General features: G+C 50.5%; 1 pseudogene across 1 annotated transcript; it reads left to right on the top strand.

Moving 5' to 3' along the window:
* Positions 1–5,134: 5,134 nt before the first annotated feature.
* On the top strand, positions 5,135–5,774 carry LOC309376423 (large ribosomal subunit protein uL13 pseudogene; annotated as a pseudogene). The gene has a single exon. The product of its transcript is annotated as a large ribosomal subunit protein uL13 pseudogene (transcript).
* Positions 5,775–11,972: the final 6,198 nt, after the last annotated feature.

Raw genomic sequence — 11,972 nt, forward strand, 5'->3', positions numbered from 1 at the left:
CTACATGCAGCTTCACAAGTGAGCAATTAGTGTTTTGACTACAGGCTACGGAGACAGAGCACAGGAGAAATTTGCCTGGAGATAAGAGGACCTAGTAACAGCTCGGTGATTGGCTGAGATCTCTCATATAGGCAGCATGACCTATGGCATTGTTTGGCTAGTTATTCTGGAGTGTGTGGAGAGTGCTGAAGTTCGTGTCTGTATATAGTAACTTGCATATAGCTTGCAGAGGGATGCGGGTGGCGCTATGGGTTAAACCACAGAGTCTAGGATTTGCCGATCAGAAGGTTGGCGGTTCGAATCCCCGCGACGGGGTGAGCTCCCGTTGCTCAGTCCCTGCAGTTCGAAAGCACATCAAAGTGCAAGTAGATAAATAGGTCCCGCTCCGGCAGGAAGGTAAATGGTGTTTCCATGCGCTGCTCTGGTTCGCCAGAAGTGGCTTAGTCCTGCTGGCCACATGACCCGGAAGCTGTATGCCGGCTCCCTTGGCCAGTAAAGCGAGATGAGCGCCGCAACCCCAGAGTCGGCCACGACTGGACCTAATGGTCAGGGGTCCCTTTACCTTTACCTATATAGCTTGTGAGTTTACTGCTATATATAATAAACTACAAAATCAAGTTACTAGTCATCAGCTTTGTTCCTGATCATTGCCCTGACTGAGCCGTCTCGATCGTTGCCTAGGAAAAGCTGCACTATTCTGCTAGGTTGTGCATCATTGAAGAAGGTCAGTGGTGAAGAGACTGGTCCCAGTAGCATGCAAAAGGACTTCAGAAAGTACTCTCAGGATTCGGAGTTGTAACAGTTGCCTGGTTATTTCACAGCTGGACTTCCTCAGAACAAGGTTTTACAACCTAATTCCTACGCTTTTGATTTTTCTGCCAAGAATACTTTTGAAACTTTGTTTGACCCACACATGTGGGAGCCTGGAGGGATAAATTGCAATTAATATATCCTCCTCTGCCTGTTCAAACCCATCCCACACAGTCACCTGGTGAGCTGGCGGATTCTGGAGGCTGTGGCGCAAGCGGGGTGGCCCTGGGATGCTTTCCTCCTGGGGTGCTGCTGTGAGCTCATTTTCCTTGAGACATAGAAGAACCTGCCAAGAATGGGCAAAACTCAGAAACTCATGGCTGTGAAGCCTGGACGCAGGATTGATCCCCTCATTTCAACCAGATGTTTCCATCTGGAAATGGGGAAAGGTGGTGTTAAAGCCCTAAACGGCCTCGGTCCAGTATACCTGAAGGAGCATCTCCACCTCCATCGTTCTGCCCAGACACTGAGGTCCAGCTCCGAGGGCCTTCTGGCGGTTCCCTTCCTGTGAGAAGTGAGGTTACAGGCAGAGGGCCTTCTCAGTAATGGTGCCTGCCCTGTGGAACGCCCTCCCATCAGATGTCAAAGAGAAGAACAACTGTCAGACTTTTAGAAGACATCTGAAGGCAGCCCTGTTTAGGGATGTTTTTAATGTTTGATGCATTACTGTATTTTAATATTTTGTTGGAAGACGCCCAGAGTGGCTGGGGAAGCCCAGCCAGATGGGTGGGGTATAAATAGGTAGAAATAATATACTATTATTATTATTATTATTATTATTATTATTATTATTATTATTATTAAGTTCAGGCAGGAAAGATCTCTGAGCAGGAGAGGAATGCAGAGAGGGGACGGGGACCCTTATTATGGGACCACAACAGAAGATCGCAGATCCAATTAAATACAGATCAGGCAACTGCACATCAGCTAACAAAACACAGGGAAGAATTAATAGGGCATATATTAAAGCAAATTCAGCCACGGTCATAAAACCAAATCACAGCCTCTATAAACATTTCCCATCTTTGGCTGCATTCCCAAAGCCAAAGGCCAAAAGGAGGAGATGCGGCAGATCGGCCACGCTCCACGGCGGGCGGAAGCAAAGGCTCACTGGCAGAAGGGGGGCTCTTTTGTCACCAAAGTGCCCCCCTCCAGATATACCCAGTGGGCAGGTTCCACCAGCAGAGTTCTGCTGGTTGGGGGGGGGTCAAAACAGGCTTGTTGTGGGATGTCGGCGGAGCCATGGGGGACCCTGAAAGGAGCTCTGCAGCCGGTGTGGTTAATGCCCTCCCATTCCCCACAATGTGTTTGTGGAGGTGGGAGTGGCCAGAAAAAGAAAAGGAAAGCCCCCAGCCCCCTCCATCATGACCGGAGCAAAGGGGAACACATGCTTGTGTTAATGGAGAAATCTGAGGGCTCTCTTGGGCAAAAACCAAGGACACCAGCCAGGAATACCAGAGCAAAACAGCAGCCAGTCGGCTTGGTCTTGATTGAAGACGGTCGCCACAGGACTCCCACCTGCCACCAGGTGGAACAAGATGGAAGCCCTGAACAAAAGAGCCCCCAAACTTTTATTAGCTACTAATCCCCCATGCTACATCCCCAAGACTACATCATAACTACATCATGACTACATCATTGACACATCACAAAGAGGAGGGGTTGAGGGAGGAGTTGTGGTGGTAACCTGAGGGTCTTGTCACCTGTCCGGTTCCTCCTTTCTGCCTCCACATGAGTCATTTCCAGAGGACAAAGGGGAGTTCACTGTTTCCTGCCCCCAGAGGGAAGGGTTGGTCACTGTCCTTTGTTTCAGTCCGTGCTGAATCCACTTCCATATGCAGGTCCTTTGTGAGTGTGATGTTTCCTGCTTGGCAAGGGGTTGGACTTGATGGCCCTTGTGGTCTCTTCCAACTCTATGATTCTATGATCTTCTGTCCAAGACCATCAAGGTTGGCATGCCAACTGGGGAGGGCTCGCTGTGGGCTTGGGGGATTATGGCTGCCTTGTGCCAAGCCTCCCCCCTTTGATAGTCCTTCCTTCATGGTGTAAAATAAAAGTGGAACAATGCAGATCCGATGTATGGCTGATTTTCTATGAATTTATAACAGAAGTGTTGCGTATGTTGTGTGTGAGTGTGTGTGTGTGCGTCATGTTTGTACAAACTGAATTATGGCGGGGAGGTTTCCTGCAACACTTGTGAGCAAGGGCTGTGGAATCCTTTTGGGCAGAGGGCAAGAATTTCCTCCTCCTCCTCCTGAAGGTCAACTGCTCTTCACTGCAGGGCTGTTTTTCCAGGAAGAAGAAGAAGAAGAAGAAGAAGAAGAAGAAGAAGAAGAAGAAGAAGAAGAAGAAGAAGAAGAAGAAGAAGAAGAAGAAGAAGACGCCTCTGTCTCCCCTAAGACTAAGTAGCTGAGGTGGGCTCACTTGACGCAAAGCGTGTCTTCTCCCAGCCGGCTGTTGCAATGGGCATGCGGCTGAAATTAGTTCTTCCCCAAGCGAGATTGCTTCCTTGCAGGTCTCCGACACCGTCATTTGCATTCAGGCAGGGAAGGGATGGGAGGCTTTGCATTCCGCTCATCAGCACCCGGACGCCCGCCAAGGACGCAGGCAGCCATCTCCTGGGTGGGGCCTGCCGGGAGACGAGCCAGAGCAACAGCCGGCTGGGTGGGTGGGCTTTCACCCTCATGATGGAGATCCCTTCAGAGCTATTGAGAAAGGGAACCTTGCAGGGTGGGGGCGATCAGTCACATGCAACCCTTCGAAGTACCTGGCGCCACCCTGTACGTAGGAACATCGGAAGGGCCTGCTGGATGAGGCCGGTGGCCGATCGACATCAGCATCCTGATCCTGCAGTGGCAAAATACCCCTGGAATCTTGATAGACTGCCTCTGGACCTGGAGGTTCTGTAAGGACACCAGAAGAGCCAGCTGGGTTGGGCCAATGGCCCCTTTCCACCAGCATCCTGCCCTCACAGGGGTTGAGCAGAACTTGGCCCCAGGGCAGCACCTTGCCAGGTTGGTGGGTCTCTTCTCAGGTTCTGGCCAGGTTTGAAATGGCAAAGAGGAAACTGAGGAGCTCCTGGCCTGGAGATAAAGCAGCGATGAAGGAAGAAGAGATCTCGCTTGCTTGTGCTGAGGAGCAGAAGGGGCATAGCTCAGGGGCAGAGTGTCTGCCTTGGTGAGTTCTCCTCCAGAAAGCACACTCCATTTTGAACTGGACTATGGACTTGCATAGGGACACGGGTGGCGCTGTGGGTTAAACCACTGAGCCTAGGGCTTGCTGATCAGAAGGTCGGCGGTTCGAATCCCTACGATGGGGTGAGCTCCCGTTGCTCAGTCCCTGCTCCTGCCAACCTAGCAGTTTGAAAGCACCTCAAAGTGCAAGTAGATCAATAGGTACCGCTCTGACGGGAAGGTAAATGGCGTTTCCATGTGCTGCTCTGGTTCTCCAGAAGCAGCTTAGTCATGCTGGTCACATGACCCGAAAGCTGTACGCCAGCTCCCTCGGCCAATAAAGCGAGATGAGCACTGCAACCCTAGAGTTGGTGATGGTCAGGGGTCCCTTTACTTTTACCTTTATGGACTTGCATAGTTTATGGGCTGCCTGATTTTCAACACTGCTTCTGATGAATCCTGGCAAGAATTTTGATGTGAGTAAACCTTATATTTTATTGTTTTACTTAAAAAGCCTGAGTGATTTCTTCGTTCAGAGGGAAACATAAAGAGGAGAAGATAGCCCAGGTCCATTGCAGTTAGTAATATGGTGCATTTGGAAGCCATGCGATGAATAAAAACTGACTCCTTGAAATAAAAATTGTCCAGTCCAAAATGTGGTTCAAAAGCTTTACTAACAGAACTTACTTCAAAGCAAGCATAAACCAAATAATGTTACATCCAGATTGTTGCATAATATCATGTGCTGGTCCCAGCACAGGTAGAACATTTTAGAATAATGAGATAACTTCATCCAGAGCTGAAATTAAAGCTCTGTCTCACCAAACAATCTCCATTAGCCTGAGGCTGATCTCCTTAGAGAGAGAGAGTTTTGCAGACTTTTCTCTTTGGTTGCTTTCAGAGCAAAGAACGAACTCACACACCCAAAATGGAGACTTGCAACTGAATACCTCATGTTATCTAAGTTAAACACCTCCTGAGAGCTAGCAGAGATACATTCTCAGCTAATCATTGAACTGTTAGGCTCTCTGAGAGCTTCTGTTTAACTCAGTGGAAATTCCCATGTCATACTGTTTTTAGCAGTACACATACAGACCCATACAGAATTATTTTTTCCATTTCAATGTGCAATTAATTAAAGAATAATACTCAGCAAAGTCTGCCTAAGTCTTTTTCATTCGGCCGCCAAGGAGCAGCCATGGCGGAGCCAAAGGTATTGGTGATTGATGGACGTGGCCACCTGCTGGGTCATTTGGCTGCCATTGTGGCTGAGCAAGTCTTGCTGGAGCGCAAAGTGGTAGTCCATCGATGTGAAGGGATCAACATATCCGGCAACTTCTACCGTAACAAACTGAGGTACCTTCCTTTCCTGCGTAAGGGTATGAACACCAACCTGTCCCGTGGTCCTTACCACTTCCGTGCCCCTAGCCGGATCTTCTGGAGGACAGTGCGAGGAATGCTCCCACTCAAGACCAAACGGGGTCAGGCTGCCTTGGAGCGGCTGAAGGTCTTTGATGACATCCCTTCTCCTTAGATAAGCGCAGGAGGATGGTGGTCCCTGCAGCTCTGAAAGTGGTCCGCCTCAAGCCCACACCCAAGTTTGCCTATTTGGGTCGCCTTGCCCATGAGGCTGGGTGGAAGTCCCAAGCCATCACAGCTGCCCTGGAGGAGAAGCGCAAGGCAAAGGCCAAGATTCATTACACAAAGAAGAAGGAACTGAAGAAACTCTAAAAGCAGGCAGAGAAAAATGTGGAGGGCAAGATTGCAGAATATACAGACATCTTGAAACATTACGGCATTCCGGTTAAAAACAAACAAAGTCTGCCTAAAGCATCAAGGGATATCATACTTGTTCTAGAAGGTTTTGCAATCTTGGAAGAATGGCAGACGCAGCTGATGGACTATATGGAACTGGCTGAAATGACTGGCAGAATTCGAGACTCGGGAGAAGAAGAAACGGAGGAAGTTTGGGAAAAATTTAAGGACTATTTGAAAAAGCATTATAAGTTGTATGAATGTTAAAAAATGCTCCTTTCTAGGAAAGTACAGCTTCAGTATCGGTAAATTTTTGAATTGGTAAATAAGGCACAACAAGACAGAAGTGGTGTAATGAAATAATTTTATTGTGTTGAAACTAAAAATTAATGGATTTGGATTGAAATGTTTAGAGACCAGATATCACGATAAAATGGAAGATATATTATTATGTTTAAAATAAGTCAACAAATTGCTGAGGTTTTGGATTTACAGAGAATGCAGTGATCGGAAGATGGGGGGAGTCCATTAGATTTATGGAAACATGTATTTGCAATTTGAATTTTGAATATTACAAACCTAATAAAAATTATATTAAAAAAAAAATAGAAGGTTTTGCAATCTTGTCCCAAAAGCTTCTGGAGTTCAGCTGCGTACAGATAGTGATACTGATCTGCCGAAATAGGTATTTGCATTCTCACAAATGCGAAGAGGAAGGGTCATTTACAAATAAAACACCTTCTCCTACTCATCTAAATTCCTCCAACAAGTTAGAAGCCCCCCCCCAGGACAATCTAGTCCAGTGTTACAGGTATCGCAGAGGTTGTGTGTGAATCTTGGGGGTGAAGGAGGCGGGGGGGCGCTTCTGCCTGGTGCTGCAGCAGCAAAGGAGCTCCAAGGAGCCGCTTAGCCAAGGCTGCCTTCTGTCACTTCTGGCCTCTGCGTTGCGGTTAATTGAGCCGTGTGAGGGACAGGTGGTGGCGGGGGGGGGGGACTGTGCTGAGGAGGCTGGTGGAGAGGCTTTCTAACCTGGTGCAGTGAAAAGGGAAGAACATCTGGGCAGCTGTTCACCAAGTGGCTTGTAAGGGATGATTCAATCCACCCCTTCCGAGGTGCTGCTGGAGGGGGGACCCGGTCTTAGGATATAGCTCCATTCCACCTTAAAAGGAACAGGCATGACTGTTGTGTGTCACATGCCTGTTTACTTCCAGCACAGTCTGCTGGGAACTTCCGTTTTGTATATCGCTTTTGCTGTATTGCTTGGACACGAAGGGAAGCAAACATGTTTTTTTCCTTTGTTCCTGAACTATGCTGAATAAATGCCTGTGAATAATGCTTACACATGTCTCTGTCCGGGACGCAGGTGGCGCTGTGGGTTAAACCACAAAGCCTAGGACTTTCCGATTAGAAGGTCAGCGGTTCGAATCCCCGCAATGACGGGGTGAGCTCCTGTTGCTCGATCCCTGCTCCTGCCAACCTTGCAGTTTGGAAGCACGTCAAAGTGCAATTAAATAAATAGGTACCGCTCCAGCAGGAAGGTAAACGGTGTTTCCATGCGCTGCTCTGGTTCGCCAGAAGCGGCTTAGTCATGCTAGCCACATGACCTGGAAGCTGTACACCGGCTCCCTTGGCCAATAAAGAGAGAGATGAGCGCTGCAACCCCAGAGTCTGTCATGACTGGATCGAATGGTCAGGGGTTCCTTTACCTTTTATGTCTCTGTCCACCACTTCCGTTGTGAGAAGTTACTCACTCTGCTGATTAGAGCGTGCCAAGTCCCTAAAGGTCTCTGACTGATGCTGTTCTGAGAACCGGCGTTCGCCCGGCTGCTGCCTGGGAGCCGGACCAGCTGGGGGCCTGCCAAAGGCCCCCGTCTCCCCAGATGCATCCCAACACCTGGCCCCTGATTTCAGGGCGTGGGCAGAGGAGGAATGGTGGAGACTACCTCTCCTTCCTGAGCCTTCCAGGGAGGAGCAAGAGGAAGACAGTGCAGATTTACAACAGGAGGTTGAGGGAGATCACAGCTCAGAGGTGAGCCTTAAAAGTAGGAGAGAACCCAGCGAGCCTTAAAAGTAGGAGAGCAAAGAGCTCAAAGAGGAGGTGATGACGACGACAAATGAGGAAGCTGTTGGAGAGATGGGCAGGTGGAGAGTCACTCGGGACAACACCATTATCCAAGAGGCTGCGTTCTAGAGCCTCTCTCTGTAAAGACTGGAATAAAAAAAAGGATTGTAAGAAACTTTTCCTCATCTTTATAATTTCCTGGGCAACCAGCCAGGAGACGCTGACAGCATCCTGACACCCGCTAACTCCCTATGTTTGTCTGGAAAGCCTCCCAGGAGGGGAGGGGAGGGGAGAGAGGGGGGCCGGCCTGCTCTGATTGCTCTCAATCATGCTGCCACTGAAACATCCCTGATGGATCACACGGCAGTGGGGAGGAGGGCTCCCTCCCTCCGCCTCTTCAAATTTTATCCCATCTCCATAGAACAGAAAGACACCCTTGCTTCATGAGCTCTGCATAGACCGGGGTAGGCAGACTAAGGCCCAGGGGCCAGATCCGGCCCAATCGCCTTCTCAATCTGGCCGGCAGACGGTCTGGGAATCAGCCTGTTTTTACATGAGTAGAATGTGTCCTTTTATTTAAAATGCATCTCTGGGTTATTTGTGGGGCGTAGGAATTCATTCTTCTTCTTCTTTTTAATACAGTGGTACCTTGGATGCAAACAGGATCCGTTCCAGGGCCCCGTTTGCATCCTGAAGTGAATGCAACCCATGTCTGCGAGTTGCGATTTGCCGCTTCTGCGCATGCGCGTGACGTCATTTTGAGCATCTGTGCATGCGCAGGTGGCGAAACCTGGAATTAACACGCTCCGTTACTTCCGGATCGCCACGGAGTGCAACCTGAAAACACTCAACCCAAAGCTACTTCAACCCGAGGTATGGACTGTAGTCCAGCCCCCCCCAAGGTCTGAGGGACAGTGGACTGGCCCCCTGCTGGAAAAGTTTGCTGACCCCTGGCATAGACGCATAGGATTGAAATGCAGGAATCATGCTGAACCAGAGCCTTGCTCTGCTGAGCTCACTAAGGGCAGCAGAAGGGCCGGCTGGATGAAGCCAGCATCCCCTCTGGTCCAGCATCGTCTTCACACAGGGGCGGACAAGGTGCCCCACCTGAGAAACCCACAAGCAGGATCCGGGCACAAGAGCAACTCTCCCCTCCTGAGGTTTCCATCAACTGGGATCCGGAAGCGTCGCTGTCTCCAGCTGTGGAGACAGAGCAGACCCCCTCGAAAGGTGTTGCAGGAAAACCCCTCCCAATCATTCAGTTGGTACAAACACGACACACACACTCACACATGACATACGCGACGCTTCTGTTATAAATTCATAGAAAATCAGAGCCATACATCGGATCTGTACCGTTCCACTTTTATTTTACACTATGAAGGAAGGACTATCAAAGGGGGGAGACTTGACACAAGGCAGCGAGCACATCTGCAGGGAGCCCTCCCCAGTTGGCATGCCAACCTTGATGGTCCTAGACAGAAGATCATTCCACTCACAAAGGACCTGCATATGGGAGTGGATTCAGCACTGACTGAAACAAAGGACAGGACTGAAACAAAGGACAGTGACCAGCCCTTCCCTCTGGGGGCAGGAAACTGCGAACTCCCCTTTGTCCTCTGGAAAGTACTTATGGGGAGGGGGAAAGGAGGAACCGGACAGGTGACAAGACACTCCACAACACCTCCCTCCACAACCCCTCCCTCAACCCCTCCTCTTTGTGATGTGTCAATGATGTAGTCATGATGTAGTGTTAGGGGTGTAGCTTGGGGGATTAGTAGCTAATAAAGGTTGGGGTCTTCTTTTGTTCAGGGCTTCCATCTTGTCCCACCTGGTGGCAGGTGGGAGTCCTGTCGCGACAGTCTTCAATCAAGACCAAGCCGACTGGCTGCTGTTTTGCTCTGGTATTCCTGGCTGGTGTCCTTGTTCTTTTTGTCCAAGGGAGACCTCAGATTTCTCCGTTATCAAGGTGGTGGACTCCCTTTCTATGGGGCTGGACCAAATGACCCTCTGGGGTCCCTTCCAACTCCACCATTCTATGATGCTATGGATCCTGCCCTGTCCACCGGCAGAGCAGCGCCATGGCGACGGGGCTCTCCCTGGAGGCAAACCTGTCCGCGTGAGCAATGCGCTTCCTTGCTGGGGTCCCACAACCTTTCCCTCCCAGCCTAGCAAGCAGGGAGAGGGGTCTCTGTGGAGCGCAGGGCCCCATCTGCCGGGCCAGGCCTGGCGCACCCCACTTCTGCGACCCCCGGTGGGGCCCAGGGAATAAGCGGCTATTTTTACCCTTTCTCCAGAACCTCCTATGCCGCCTCTGCTGCTCCGAAGGCGGGGAGGAGCGGGGGAAGAGGAGACCAGCTGTCCCTGATGGGCTTTTTGCCGCATGGAAGAGGCTGTCCACAACCCGGTGCCAAGACGCCTGCCTTTCAGTTGGCGGAAGGAGAAGAAGACGCTGCCTCGTCTGAAGCGCAGGCTTTTCCTTCTTCTCCCCTGACCTACTGCGGCCTCCCAAGGTCTCAGCCCTGCCCCCCCTACGCCCCCCCCATTTGCATCTCAGCATTTGGCCTGGTGTGTTTAGCAGCCTCGTTTTTTGCAGAGGGCTTGTAAAAGTGCAGGAGGTGGTAAAACCTCTCCATAAAGTGCCCAGATGGAGGGGGGGGGAATCTGAAGAAGCAGGTGGCGTTTTTATAGCTCAGCGTTTATGGCGCTGTAGGACTTTTGCACAGAGGGGTCTCCTGCTGGGGGCTGAGGGGGGGCTTAAGAAGAGACCGCCTGTTTGCGGGGAGGGGGGCTGGGCAGGATGGCTTTGTTTCAAGGCGCTGAGTGTCAGAATGTGCCGTCCCAAAGTTTGTGGGGAGGGTCTGAGGCTCCCCAGTCTCCAGAAATCCCTGCTATGAACAGAACTGGGAAAGGACTCCTGGCAGGAGTGAGGATGGGCACAGTGGCTTCTGGAGAGCAGAGAGAGCGACGCGGCCTGACCAGCGGCCAGAAGAGGCTCTTTTAGCTGTTAAAACCAGGAATGGGGGGCAGTTAAACGACTCCCCAAAAATCCCAAGTCCCCATCACTGCCTCGAACTAAGGTCAGGACAATAACCCTTGGCACAGGCACCAGACATGCACAACAGCAAAGAGGCTCAGAAAAGCAGCCTATAAAATTGTAGCAATAACCGGATATCATGAATCATACTGCTTCCTCTGACTATCCAATATAGAAAACTATAGAAGCTTCAAATAAGTGCCAAAATTCAATGGTTTGACCGATTTCCTAGGTTCCAACGGCTAATGACTCCTCTGGAAGAGGGGAACCCAGAGTTCCCCATGACCCCATAATTCCTCAAGCGTAAGGTCACGTACTCCTTCCCCCTCCACAAGGTGGGAACTTAGCCACACAATAGGAGGCAGGAGGCGATGGAGGCCAGCACTCACCCCAGACCGAAACCCATTGGGATGTTGGATTGAATCCTAATACTTTCAAAGGAGAAGTGCAGGAAAGCCTGCAGCCAGGGGGATGTGTAAATACTTCTACTGTTAATTGGGGGAGAGGATAGTTAAAAGGTGTTGGGACCTGGGTTTATTGAGACCCAGCGTGGTGTAGTGGTGAAGTGCGGTAGTCTCATAATCTGGTGAGCCGGGTTCGCATCTCGGCTCCTCCACATGCAGCTGCTGGGTGACCTTGGGCCAGTCACACTTCTCTGAAGTCTCTCAGCCCCACTCACCTCACAGAGTGTTTGTTGTGGGGGAGGAAGGGAAAGGAGAATGTTAGCCACCTTGAGACTCCTTCGGGTAGTGATAAAGCAGGATATCAAATCCAAACTCTTCTTCTTCTATTGACAGACGTGGGTGATGGGCTCATGTTTCTACATGCCAAACACTCCACTTTGTGACATATTTGTGATGAATCGATGATGCTATTGAAAAATGTATTTTTGCCCCATCCAGGCAAAACGGAAAGAGGCCGGTTACTTACCTCAGTCCAGCCGCCTGGACACGGTCCTGATGATCTTGATCCTGGAAGGAAGAACAGCGAAATAGGCTTGGACAAGGAGGTTAGCCTCTTTTCTTTGGCCTTAGGTCCACCCCCTGCGGCCCAAGCAGGTGGGTGGCACCCACCCAGGTAAGCCCCCACTCAGTGCCACAAACCCCGTCTACCTGTGGGGAAGGGAGGGGGAAAT

Source organism: Podarcis melisellensis (assembly GCF_964234715.1).
Source record: "Podarcis melisellensis genome assembly, chromosome: 8".
NCBI lineage: Eukaryota > Metazoa > Chordata > Lepidosauria > Squamata > Lacertidae > Podarcis > Podarcis melisellensis.